Source organism: Durio zibethinus, chromosome 2, assembly GCF_047325235.1.
Source record: "Durio zibethinus cultivar Kanyao isolate XHJ-2024 chromosome 2, ASM4732523v1, whole genome shotgun sequence".
In the NCBI taxonomy this organism is placed as follows: domain Eukaryota; kingdom Viridiplantae; phylum Streptophyta; class Magnoliopsida; order Malvales; family Malvaceae; genus Durio; species Durio zibethinus.
In genome coordinates this window covers 36573119-36586743 of record NC_143163.1, presented here as the reverse complement: position 1 = coordinate 36586743, position 13625 = coordinate 36573119, and positions in this window count along the sequence as shown.

Here is a 13625-nt window from a genome sequence, read left to right as displayed (position 1 = left end):
GTGCGATTGGCCACCTAAGGAATCTGTCCTTTCAGGGAACACCTAAGTTTAAGGGCCCCTAAAAGAATAGGTTCAGGTCTACAAACCAGAACAGGGTTCGGGAGTTCGGTTACGTGTGAGGAAGGTTATAGCACCCTCACAACGCCCATCAAAAGATGGTACCAGCTTAAATTTGTGTTATCCAAAAGCCTTAAAATTTTACCAAGTAATTAATTATTGAAAATTTTCTCAATTGACTCTAATACTTTTAGCAGAAAATTGAGAAAATTCCCTCACCTCAAGAGTATGCAAGAAAAACTACTGTTTCACTTGCAGAGGCTCCGTCGTCGGATTATTTAAAGAAAAAAAAAAACAAAATCAAAATTAAGATAGAAAAGAAGGAAATAATGAATTTTTTTTAGGGAAAATTGATACTTTCAACTTTTCCCCAAAAATATTTTTTGGAAATTTCGATTTTCAAGGAAAATTGATACTTTCAACTTTTCCTCAAAAACCCTTTTTTTGAAAATTTATTTCTAAGGAAAATTGATACTTTCAACTTTTCCCCAAAAATATTTTTTTTGAAATTTTGATTTTCAAGGAAAATTGATACTTTCAACTTTTCCCCAAAAATACTTTTTTTGGAAATTTATTTTTCTTTTAAGGAAAATTGATAATTTCAACTTTTCCCTAAAAATATTTTTTGGAAATTTATTCTTAAGAAAAATTGATACTTTCAACTTTTCCCTAAAAATATTTTTTTTTTGAAATTTTTTTCTGAGGAAAATTGATACTTTCAACTTTTCCCCAAAAATATTTTTTGGAAATTTATTTCTAAGGAAAATTGATACTTTCAACTTTTCCCTAAAAATATTTTATTTTGGAAATTTATTTCTAAGGAAAATTGATACTTTCAACTTTTCCCTAAAAATATTTTTTTAGAATTTTTGTATTCTTATTTAAAGAAAATAAAATGATAAAAAAAAAATAAAAAGAATATTACATAAACCTAATCTAATAAATAAAAAATAAAAAATAAAATAAACAAATAAACAAAGAAATAAAAAAAAAAAAAAAACCTGGAGCGGCTCGGATCGCGGCTCGGCTCGGCTCGGCTCAAGGAAGAGAAAACGGCTCGGGGGAGCGGCTTGGCGGCTTCGCTCAGCTCAGCTCGGAGGGGGCTGGCACGCGCGGGTCAGAAAGCGGGTCGGCGCCCGGGTCGGGTCGGGTTGCGGCAAAACGCGCGGATCCTCTGGGTTACTTAAGGCCAAAACGACGCCGTTTTGGGAGGGTATAAAAGGCACCTTCCTCCGTTTTTCGGCAGAACGCTCCTCCCCCTCTCTCTCTCTTCTTCCTTTTTCTCTCCCTTCTCTCTAGAAACTGAAGAACACCGGTGCCGGATTCTGGAAAATTTCGTCGGAATCTGGAAATTTCACCGGAAGTTGGTCGGAAAGTCGTCGGTTTCTGGGATTCTTCGCCGGAAACTGGGCAGGTCGCCGGAAACTTCAATGTTGGCCGGAATTTTCGCCGAAAAATTCAAACTTCGCCAGAATTTTCGTCGGAATCTGGAAATTTCCCAGAAATTTCCAGAAAAAATTTTCGTCAAAAATTTCTAAAAAATTTTTCTCACTCCCAGAACACTCCTAAACTTTTCCTAGCTTCCTATACGCCTCCTTTTCTCTTAAATCAGTAGCTTTGCTTACTGTTTTCTGTGTTTTTGAACTGTTCCAGGAGGTGCTTTATATAGGGATTGATCAGGAGTTTCTGATCAATCCCAATTCCTCCTTGGACGGGAATTCAATCTTTAAATCCCACTGGACTCTTCTGATTGAATTCCCACTTCCAATGGGATTCTTCAGCCTTCAATCTCAGCCCTCCAAAATCAAAATAAAAAAAAAACTAGATAATTAGAAAAGAAAATCAAAAATTAAAAATTAAAAATAATATCAGATAATTCGGGAAAAAGAAGATAGAATTAACAGATGATAAAAAAAATAATAATAATAAATAAAATAAGATAAACCCAAAAATATATTACACAAAAAAAAATAATAATAATATATAACTGTATAAATAAAATACATATAAATCTAATCTGAATAAAAATAAATAAATAAATAAAGATATACATAATAATAATAATAATAATAATAGAATACATAAAATACAAAAGAAGAAGAAAAAAATATACAGGATTGAAATGGGCCTTACCCATTTGGGTCAGGCCCAATTGATCTGGGCCCGGACCCAATTGGATGTCTACAAAGACATATATGTTCTTTTACACACATTATCACATACATGTACATCACATGAGCTCTATACTTAGGCTATGTCCTCCTTAAGAGGGAGTAAAGTATCTATGCTTTTGTAAGATGATAATCTCTGCAATAACTAGTGAAATGCTCCTACTCAAATTGAATTCTTTTTTTTTATAACCTATGACAGGCGAGATTGGAATGTCTTGCTAGTTTGTGATGGACAATGATATGAGAAAAATTTAAGAACCTTTAGATTTAACCCAAAACACATATAATAAAACATAAGAAACTAACCTTAGGTTAAAGCCATATTTATCCATGATTAGAATATAATCCTAGTTAAGACGTATGCATGGACTTTTTAGCTTCATTTATATCAACTTTATGACAAAATTTATTTGGTCCTTTATTTATTATTAAGTTGTTGTGTGTTTGTATGTTATATTTTAATCCAATATCATTAACATATGTATTCATTCACGTATTGTAATGTGACAAACATCAGTACATGCATTCATACATTATTGTGCATATATTCATGTGTTTATGTATCATAGTTTGTTGTGTCAAGCATTCAATGCATTCATTCATTCATGCATATAGGATTCTTAAAAAATTAGGTTAATTTTTAAAACTTTTTGGCATACACACTTAGTAACATAAACATACTAATTGTGATACATAAAGTTTAAAGATAGCTCGACTATCCAAGAACCTTGCTCAAATAACCCACCATCAATATAACATTAGAGCTTGAACCAAACAAATGGAGTAGAAAAATATAAATCGTTTGGAAAAAATAAAGAAAGCCCAAAAAAAACTCGAAAGAGAGTTGAGTAAAATTTTAAAAGCTTTAAACAAGTTGAACAAAGGAAATGCCATAAAAAAATATGCCAACCCAAAAAACCATCCATCACAGGATATTGTTGATCATTTTTATCTTCTTGGTTATGGCTTATATCAGGTTCAGTCTACCCAAAGCATTCTTTCGTAGTAATTATCATGCCCATCAGGATATACCTACCCAAGAATACCTTATGTATTAACTTAAAGGCATTTTCAAAGCTATGTCAATTATGTATTTATGAAAAAAAGAGTAAAATCAATACAAGTCTCCAACTTAGATGATCTGAAAAAGAGATAAGCTGAGGTCGAAGATGGTTGAGACTTTAGAAGACTCAAAAGCTAAACAAAAGATGAATTTGTTAGAGAAAATATTACAAGCCGCTAAAGGGATGGATTTTTATGGCTCAATAAATATAGTCAACCTTTGCTTAGTGTTGGATGTAGTGATCCCATCAAAATTCAAGGTTTTTGAGTTTGAAAAGTATGATGGTACAAAGTATTTGATAACTCGTGTTATCATATACTATCAAAAAATTACTTTTTACATAAGCAACAAGAAGCTATTAATGTATATGTTATAAGACAGTCTTACTGGTTTTACAGCTAAATGATATGTCTAATTGGACAAAACTCGTAAAATTTCATGAAAAAAATTGACAAAGGCATTCATTATTTAGTACCGACACATTATAAACTTAGTTCTAAACCACATCTCTTTGCAGAGTATAGAGAAGAAAGTCATAAAATATTTTAAAAAATATGCCAAGAGGTAGGGAGATATGGCTGCTTAGGTCTAACTACCTCTTATTGAAAAAAAAAACTATCGTCCTATTTGTTAGCACCCTGAAAGCTCTATATTATGAAAAGATGATAGGAAATACCATTCAGAACTTTGCTGACATGATAATCTTGGGTGAGATTATTGAAAATGCCATTAAGAATGACAAGCTAAGAGGATAAAAGTCAGCTAACACGAAAAAAAGTGAAATGCCTTGAAAGAAAAAGAATAAAGCTCAAGCCATGAGCTATGATAATCAACACCTCAAAGGTTTTCCCCAATACTTACCATCGATGTATCCAATCCATTATCCATTTATGAATAATGTAGTGCCTTGCCTTTATCAATGTGTCCTACCATCTAGTTATCCATATACTTTTTCGTTAACTCATAATTACAACCCCACCATTACACCTATTGTAAAGTTTACCTCAAAACCTGATAATCAGAACAACAATTTGAATGGATCATGAAAAAATAAAAAGAAAGCTTTTTTTTTATTTAATTCATATGACATACAAAGACTTACTACCACTACTAGTGAAACATCATTTGTTAGTCATGTTCATATTAAATCAATGAAACCTTTCTACTTGAAATGGTATGATGTTAATGCTTAATGTGACTACCATTATGAGATCACAAGTAATTCAATAAAAAGTTATGTTGCACTAATACACAAAATAAAATGTTTCATTAATGAGGGGTTGATCAAGTTTGACAATAAAGAAGGGTTGAGCAACAATGAAATCTTTTCACCCAATGATATAGGGTCATGATTTTAAGAAGATATTCTGAGACTTTTAGAAGTAATGAGCTATGGGGCAGTCTTTTATGTTTATCTTGTATTTACCTCGCATTTCAATAAAATGATAGTGCATTTCATTACATATTTTTCTTTTTCTTTTTTTTTATCCCCATTATTATGAATATCCCTTCATATTTCACTCATTCTTACATTTCAAGTAATGAATGTTCAAAAAATTTTAACAATAATTTAAGGTTTAATCTTAGAAATTTTATTCATACTGATAAGATTGATGATTTAGATTCTTAATCTATTGCGGTGAATTAAAATTGGTATGCTAAAGGTAGAAGTAAAGCCATTTTAAGAGAATGTGATCCCTTATATCTAAAAACTTGCTTATATTCAGTATAAGTTTTTCAAAAAAAGTATTTACATTTGAAATGAAAAATGGCCGTCTTCTTTTACCTTTCACAAAAATCAAATCATTCATTTTGCTACCCTTTTCTAGCCTATTATAATTTCTTTGAAAGAAACCCACTAAAGATCACCCTTCATATTATGAGGTAAAGTTTGAAAAAGATCTATTAAAAAAAAGTGAGTAAAAAATGATTGTAGAGGTAAAAAAATAAAAAAAAATCTATTGTGCATGAATCCTTTTTAAAAAGGAAAATTGAAAGGAAAAAATGAGATGAAAGGAAAAATGAAAAAGAGAAAAAATATGAAGGCACTTGATAAATAATAGGGTAAAATGTCAAGGTGCTTTAAGTAATGAGAGATGATCCTTTGGTTTATATCCTTTCAAATATATATTTCCAAGCTTATGTTATCTTTTTTTTTAGCCTTTTACCATAGCTTTAGTTACATGCCTTAAAAGTATATTTTGATCAAATATAAATGCTAAAATTGAAAAATTATATATTGAATTGAGGCATGCTTATAGACAATAAGATTTTGTATTTTTGGGGATTCATATGAAATTGGATGGAATGTAAATGAGGAATGAAAGGAAAAAAAAGAATGAAAAAAATAAAAAAGAAGACTTAAATTAAAAACCCAAAATGATGATTTAATTAAAAAAAGATATATTAGCTGATAGCAAAAATTAGACAGCTTAAGAGTATTCAAAAGTCCAACAGGCTAGGGAGCAAGATTTGGATTTTAAACCTAAGAAGATCAAATGTGTCAATAAAATGAGTTTATAAGAAAAAGTTTTGAATTTGTGTTAAAAATTATCTAAATATTCATTATTTTGGATGTTCAAATCCCATCCAAACACGTATCCTAGTAATATGCTTTGATATTGGCCATCTATCTATGATTTTTTATTAGAGTTGTTCTTGTATTAAGTATCTTTTTTTTTTTTAAACCATTTTATTTCTTGTCATTGTTGTTTCTTCATAACAAGAAAATATGTGATGAATTGTATTTTTCATAAAATTGGAATGATGAGAAATAAATGAGAAAAAACATAACAAATCCTTACATTACTTCAAAATGAAAATCGAATGAAGATATTGTAATGAAAAAAAATTATGAAAATGTTGATTCGCAAAACTTTCAAGAGAAGAAAGTTGCATTTTAGCAAAAGTTTAGGATATTTTGATTCATAAAATGGTTGATAGAAGCTGTGAAAGGTAACTAGTCTTAAAGATTTTTAAGAACTCTTTTTTTTACCACAATTATGGGTGCATTCATTATATCTCATGCATTATATTCATGATATTCATTGCAAATAAGAAGTTTAAATTAGCAAAAGGATAAGAGAATTTTAAACTAGTAAGTCCTTGATCGAGAAAATTTTTTCAAAGATAATCTTTGATTGAGAAAATGATAAGACTTAGTTGAAAAGTTTTCAAAAACATTCATCTATCTCACGAAATGAATAGGATTTATAAGTCCCCCGGGCATAATCTCAAAGTCCTCCAAGTACAATCTATAGGACCTCTGAATATGATCTTTAAAACATGCAGTTGTTATTTTCAAGAACGTTTGATTTTTATTTTTTACCTTAATTCAATTCAGTCATTTTTATTTTTGACTTAGGCTTAGACCTAGTCATTTTTTACTCTGGTTCAGTCTTATCACTTTTATTTTTCTACATTGGTTTAGTCCGATGACTTTTATTTTCGATCCTGGTTCAATCCGTTCATCTTTATTTTTTGATCTTGGTTCAATTCGATCACTTTCATTTTTTATCTTGGCTCAGTCTAGTTATTGTCATTTTTTACCTTGGTTTAGTCTGATCATTTTCATTTTTTATCCTGGTTTAGTTCGATCACCTTCATTTTTTTATCTTAGTTAAGTCCAATCACTTTTATTTTTTATCTTGGCTCAGTCCGATCACCTTCATTTTTTACCTTGATTTAGTTAGATCATCTCTATCTTCAACCTTGGCTCAATCCAGTCACATTCACATTTGGCTTTAGTTTAATCCAAATTATATAATTTTTTTGATTTCGACTAAGACCAAGTCATTTTATTTTTTTCAACTTCGGCTAAGACCAAGTCATTTTGCTTTCCTATTTCGACTAAAATCAAGTCATCATTTTTTAACTTTTGACTCAGTTCAAGTTATCATTATTTGACTTTTAACTCTATCCAAATTGTCCCATCTTGGACTGATTTCACCTTCAAATTCAGACGTAATAAATGTCTATACTTTTGCATAATTTTTATTACACAAAAAATGTGCAAAGAGGGACAATAATAAACACCTAATTTAGTTTATGGTCTAAATCAACTGAGCTCGATTTAATTTCAGAGCCAAAGACATAAATCAACTAGGCTCAGATTTGATATAAGCTTAATTGTCAAATTTGTGTTTTTACTTTGTTTATCGATATATTTTTTATTTATCTTTTTATTTTATATTATTATTTATTTTATCTTGCTTATTTGTTGTTTACCTTTAATTTTATTTATTTAATTTCTTTACATTTATCTAATTTTTTAAAAATTTATCTAGTTATTTAAAAAAAAAAGATAATTGAAAAAAAAATGAATGGCCATAAATTAAAGATAAGTGGCCGGTGATAATGTAGTTTTATCATGATTAAATTTGAAGTTAAACTTTTCGAAGATAAATTTTATTTTTTTCATGATAATCATAATTTTTAACGTTGGAATCAATCTAAAATTCTCTTTATTGTGCCCTATAAATAGACCTTTAAATCACAAAATAACGGGCACAACAATCAAAAAGAAAAATAATGAAAAAAGTGAGAGTAAGAGTTTGGCAACAATTTGACGTTTTGATTCAAGTGAAAATTTTGTTTTAGGAGTGTTTTTTAGTTTAATTTAAGGAGGATAGTGGGTCAAATAGATTCAAAAGATTAAAGTTCACAAGAAAGGAATTTTTTGTAAAATTTTTAGAAATTTTGAGAAATCGATTGAATTTTTTGGCTAAGTTCATATTTTTCCTACAAAATTTTGGCATAATTACTCAGATTCCGACAGCCAATCTCAAAATGTAGCAACCCATGCCTAAGTCGAACCGAACCACTTCCCAAGCTTTTTCAGCCAGTTTCGTGCCTACAATTGAGCTCTGCTCTAGCTACCAAGCCAAGCTATGGTGTTTTGGTATTATTTTTTTTATTTATTTTTTATGAGTTTTTTATTTAATTTTTATTATTTATTTATTTGTAATATATTTTATTTGATTTTTTTTAAAAAAATTGTACGAAAGTTAATTTTAAATTATAATGAATGTAAAATAAAATTTTAATAAGATTCTGAGAATAAATAATAATTATCTAGTGATGAAATTTTAGAAATTACAAATAATTAATTTGTAAAAAATTTCTATGTGAGAAATTTTTTTTCTAAATTTGACCTAAATGTAGGAAAAATTTGGATAAAGTTTTAACAACAGTAATTAACATTTATTTTTAAATTTAAATAAAAAATCTTAATACATTTAATAAAATTCTTGGAAATGAATCAACAATTATTCTAATGATAAGATTCTTAAAAATTTCAAATGGTAAATTTTTTAAAAATTCTCTAGGTAAGAAATTTTTCTAAATTTAACCCAAATGATATAATAATTTTGATGAAATTTTAATAAAAATAATTGTATTACTTTCTAAATTAAAAATTAAAAATATAACTTTAAAAAATTTTGGTGTGAAAATATATGATGATTATCCAAAGATGAAATTTTTAAAAAAATCACAAATGGTTGAATTTTCATATGATTTCTAGGTAAAAAGTTTTTTTTTTCTAAATTCAACCAAAATGGTGGAATGATTTAGATGAGCCTTCAAAAAATAATTGTCATTTTTTTTCTTTTTTAAAAGATAAATGATGAATAAATATGGAGACTAAAATTCAGGAAAGATATTTTTAAATTTGACCAAAACGGTGAAAAATTTAAAAATGAAACTTGTAAGATATTTCTAAATTAAGCCCAATTGTTAAAAATTTAGAAATGAAACTTGTAAAATAAAAAATAAATCCTAAGAACGAAATGTTTAATAATCATAAATGGATGATTATCTAAGACATTTTTATGTGAGGAAATATTTCTAATTTAGGCCAAAATTGTGAAAAAAAAAAATTAGATATATTTTCAATAAAACAAAATTTTAACAAAAAAAGTAAATAATTAAAATTTTTCGATGACAAAACCTATTCAAGAAGATAAATGAGATTTTTAAATACTTTTGAGGTGAGAAAGTCTTTTTAGAATTTCTGTTAGATTAATAGAGAAATCTTAAAAATTATTTTTAATATTTTAAATACTAAATTTTAATAAAAGGCCATTATAACAAAAAATCTTTAAGATAATTTAAAATTAAATGGTATCATCCTTTGGACGGGCTAGTGGGGGTGTTATAACTTTTTCCATATGTAACTAAATTTTTGAACCATGTTTTGATTAATAGATTAGAATATATTCCTTAGGGATCCGTAATTAAGCTTAAGATACTCTAGAATGGATAAATTTGTATAAGTTACCAATCACACTTTAATAAAAAAATTGGTAGTGGCTTTTTATATTACGTCTAGCTATAGATTTATAAATCTATACGTTATGATAATTTTCAAATGTATAAATTATTAATACACATACTAGTATATTTTCTTATTTTTCTAGCAACAAAGTATGGTCAATTACTTTGTTAGTCCCTGGAAATTTAGGGCCATATTCTCATTTTAACTCTTGAATTTTTCAGACTTCCATTTTAATCCTTGAGTTCCGCTTGTTCAAATTTAAGGTAATGTCATGCTTTTTCTTTTTTATTTTTTCATGACCAAATGGATATCTTATATGAAAAAAAAATACATACAAAGTTACTTAAATGAGATCCACATGTTCATAAAAGGCTAATGATAAAGATAAAATATCAATTTTGTATAATTCACAATCATTCCCAAATTCACTTTCAAGAGAATTAAAGAGTTTAAATACCAATTATTAAATCAAGATAAAAGTTTCATATGTTCAGGTTTGATTTACATCAATGTATAAAAGTATGAGAAATAAATTTAAATAAAGCAATTGACCAGTAGTTCATGAGGTGCAGGTATGGTTGACCTAAAATTTCCCAAGAGCTAATGGCAAAGCGAAAAGTGTGTACTTAATTATATGCACCTTATAAATTCAAACTTTGTTCATAAGTGGTAATTTATGCAAATAAATTTCTTTTCAATTAGTAGCATATGTTGGTAATTTACTAAATTCATAAATAACGTTGTATGTGTCAACATCTTCACCAAAAAGCATCAAAATTTCATAGGCATTTGGAAAGGAATCTATCCATACATGTGCATGATATTGAATATCTAGCCTACCCTTCAAAGTTGAAACACAAAATCCAAAGAAAATATTCTTAATCTAGGAAAACCACTTGAAGTCTCTCGTCTCAACTTGTTTTGTAGTTTTCTAAATAAAAATCACTTATTAATGCTTGTAATTAATAAGTTAACTTGGTAATACAATAAATGTAATTGTAACTAATAATAAAGGTGGAGATAGGCACTCAAAGAAGCAAGAGGTAGTTGAGTTGAGAATGATTATCTTCAATAGCATTAATACATGGGACACTTACCAATGTCTATTGATTTGAGTGATAAAAAGTTCAGTTTCTCTTAAGTAAGATCTCGACTTCAAGTCTTATAAATGGAGAAAACAAGCTTACAAGAGCTTATCCCCCTTATGGGGTCAAATCCAGTTTGACTTCAGATTAGTCGGATCTCAAAGTGACTACTAGACATGGGAGGATCTTAAACCCCCCCCCCCCCCCCCCCCCAAAAAAAAAGGGACATTTCATTAACCCATTCATTCTAGCTGATCGGGGGCTTCAACAACTTAAAACGTAGACAGAAGACAAGATTTAGATGAATTCTCAGTCTCATACCAGTGTTGAAACTAGCCTTATGTTTGGTTCCATTACCAAACCATAACACAGCATTAATACAAGAGAAATGATAAAAAAAAATGTTCATAAAATAGTCTGAATAAGACAAAAATCAGTATTTTCCTATAACTAATGAAAAGTAAATTAATAGGTAGTTGAGACAAGGAATTTAATTGATTATACGCATTAGGGATGGAATTTTTTATCCAACAAAAACACCAAGTATATAGTTAAGATGAGATCAGTGTTAGGTCAGCATTGATCCTATTTGATGTCATCAAAACACCTAACACTATTTTCAGCTCTTTCTCTTTAAAGGAAACATTCTTCAGCTTAGTTGATTGTCTTTGGACTGTTAGATATGCATGTCAAATACATTTTAATTTGATCAAGGGTTCTGTTTTGAAAAGAAAAACAAAGTAGAAAATATAATTAAAAATAAAGAATTAGTAGATTAACCAATTGTCAATGGATAAAGTCGTTGGGTTTTACTAATCGGTATTCTAATTATTATTTTTATTTCAAGTGATATTTCCATACGATACATTAATGTATTGTAAATCTTCGTATTCATATTCAATGATCACTTAAGTTTATAAAAAAATTATATTTGTCGCCCGCCGTTAATGAATAAGCGAGGATTCTTTATGCTACCAAGCAAGATTATCCTTGCATGGCACTTGATGTAGAATAAAAAAAAATTAAAGAAATAAGTTGAAGTCGGCCAAAAAATTAAAAAAAAAATAGAGAGAAAAATAAAAAAATTTTAATTTTTTTATTCAGTTTGAAAATATTTTGATATAGACCCGGCCTATTATTGATTCAAAAACAAAGAAAAAATAGTTTTTTTGGGAAACAAAATAAAAAAACAATTATGCAAAAATGACATCTAGACCGGTTAAACTAGGATTTGGCAATTTACTAAATTCCTTGAATCCATAAAAATACTAATTTTTGGGAGCATATTCTTTACAATCATTATATTGTAATAAATTAATTATAATTCAGAATTGTACGAGTTTCATCAAAATTCTTTCTGAAATCTACAATCATAAATAATAAAAGCATTTACATAATTTTTTATTTTAATTGGACAATTGTAAAATTATTAAATTCCATAAGAATAGTTACAAAGGAATGTTCATATCCTAGAGAACAACACAGTTTCCCTCCAAGCCAATGTCGTACTTATTAGTCGTATACTCTCCTGAAGTTCTTTTCTTCCGCAATCCCTCATGCACTCTGATAATTCTTAGGGACTCGAGTCATTTTTCCAAGACCATAATGACTCATGGATAATTGATAAGTCATGTAGTTTTCGAAGGCAGCTTCCTACTCAAGTCTGTCTTGCCGTTTTAGCTTTTTATCTCGTACAAAACTTATGTGAAATTTGTACACATTTGCCTAATCCTAAGGTTGCATGGTTGGGAAAGAAAGACAATGATGATGCAAGAATGATTCAAACTCACACTTTTTTTTTTCTTTTCCTTTTCTTTGTTGCATCGTGGTTTGAGAGACTTGTTGTCATCTGCAAGGGAAACTTCATTGAGCTACTTTTACTACTCCTCCAACCCCCCAAAGTAATGAGTATGTTTCTAGTCATTTTATTAACTATTTCTCTGCGACAAAGACTATGTTGTTGGTATATGATAGAGGGCCAAATTCTTTCGTCTTTCCTCTGTCAACCTCAATGACCAAATCATGTAATTCTCTTTACATAAATATGTATGCGTTTCAACTATACGTGGGACCATAGCAGTACAAATGCCTCAATTCAAAAAAAAAAAAAAAAAAGGAGGGTCACAGCTCTGTGGGACCCCAGCGTGGGGCAGTGGAAATATCTGATCAAACGATCATATTTGATGGTGGTAAAAAATTTTACTATTTGAGGTGGGCGCTTGATAGTCATTTCAAGTCAAACAGATTCTTGTGTAACCACCATATCCAGCAACGATGCTTCATAATTCACAATTGTCACCCCAAAGGTGTGAAAAGAATGGCAAAGCAAAGCAAGTGGGCTGCGACTAACATGCACAGCTAGCTGTTTGGTTAGCATCCAAGACAATTATTCTCCCTGATCTGCAAAACACCACACCTGTTGCTGCCTTACACCATTTGTCAGAAATAATGAGATCATGAGAAACTCGTCAAAACTCGTCAAAACTGTTTGGTTAGTATATCCATGCATGGTCATGGTCATTCATTCATAATTGATATACAAATTAATTCATCCTACGAATATTACTATTAACCAAAGAATTAATCTTCATCATGTTGGTCTGATCTGGTGATTAGTGTTGGTAATTGCCTATGTATATATATAATTGAGAAAGGAAACATGAATTCTAATGTATGGAGCAATTCAAAATGTCAAATTTTAGGAATTGCTATATTTGGATTTCCATTATCTCCATCACCTTGTTAAAAGTTCTGATTCTGTGTCATTGTCAGTGTGTTCAAACATTTGCAATATTTAGATATGCTACTCCACCTAGACTACTCCAAATGATAAAAAGAAAAATTTTTTTGTCAATCAAAGCTCGACATTTTTGGGCAGCACTCCAAAAATAATTAAAATCTTGAATAAATCATATTTACGTAAGAGAATACGTCTTTAAAATCACAAAAAAAATATTAGATCAGGCAAAGCC